Genomic DNA, 1,027 nt, shown 5'->3' with positions numbered 1-1,027 from the left:
TGCTCAGCTCAGGATGCAGTTACTACAAGCATGCCTCACCCTCCTTGGTAGAGAAGTGAACCATGATCTCCTCCAAGACACCGTTCCAAGCATGACTGCAGCTTTTCCTAGGAAAACTGCTTCTCCAAAGCAGCCCACTCACCCTACTAACCTTTCCACTGGTGAGTCTCTGTCTCTGGGTGATTCAGACATGATGGATACTGCTGATGCCAGGTCAGTGGAAGCATTCACCCTCTAACAAAGAAAACAATTAGGAACATCTCTAATGACAGCGGCAGTGATACAGACAACTACATTGAAAAGCCAGAAGAGACAAGCTCTAACAACCAATCCTCAGCTCAAGACCTCCCACAAGAGAAACCGACCACTTAGAAATCCAAATTCCTGTAATAGGACCAGATAATATCCTTGCATCACAGCGGGGTTCTCCCCCTGTTATTTGTGTTTCTGTGGAAAAGGAAACATACTACACTACGGAGACACTCCAGCTAGCTAAACCAACAATAATCCTGGAATCTTTGTCAAGTCATGAGTCATGAGGCAGACAGGATATGGATCCTTCAGTGGAACAAAATTGGTGTCAGAGCTAAACTCCCTTTACTTCACTTGACACTTCCTGAGGAGAGATATGACATTATCTTACTCCAGAAAATCCTTCTTATATTTGACATTAATCTTCCCAGTTATATTGGTTCGACACACCTGGAGAGAACAGGGGAATCTCCATATTTGTCAGACAGGATATATATGCAGAATCCATCACCTTACGAAACGACTGTGGCAAGGAGATAGAAGTAATTGGTGCTTCACTTGCCCTCAACAGCTTCACTCTGTCTGTTTACAACATTTATCGACCTCCGAGACTGAGTACAGTTCTAAACTAGACCACATTGTTTCCCTCATGAGCGACTCACCAAATGTATTGGGTGGTGACTTCAATGCGCACCATTAAATATGGAATGATCCAACCTCTACCACCGCAATTAATTCATACAGAAGTCGATTATATATTCGACAGCCCCTCACC

Source organism: Penaeus monodon, chromosome 32 (genome assembly GCF_015228065.2).
Source record: "Penaeus monodon isolate SGIC_2016 chromosome 32, NSTDA_Pmon_1, whole genome shotgun sequence".
NCBI classification, from domain to species: Eukaryota; Metazoa; Arthropoda; class Malacostraca; order Decapoda; family Penaeidae; genus Penaeus; species Penaeus monodon.
Note: the sequence above shows the minus strand (reverse complement) of the source record.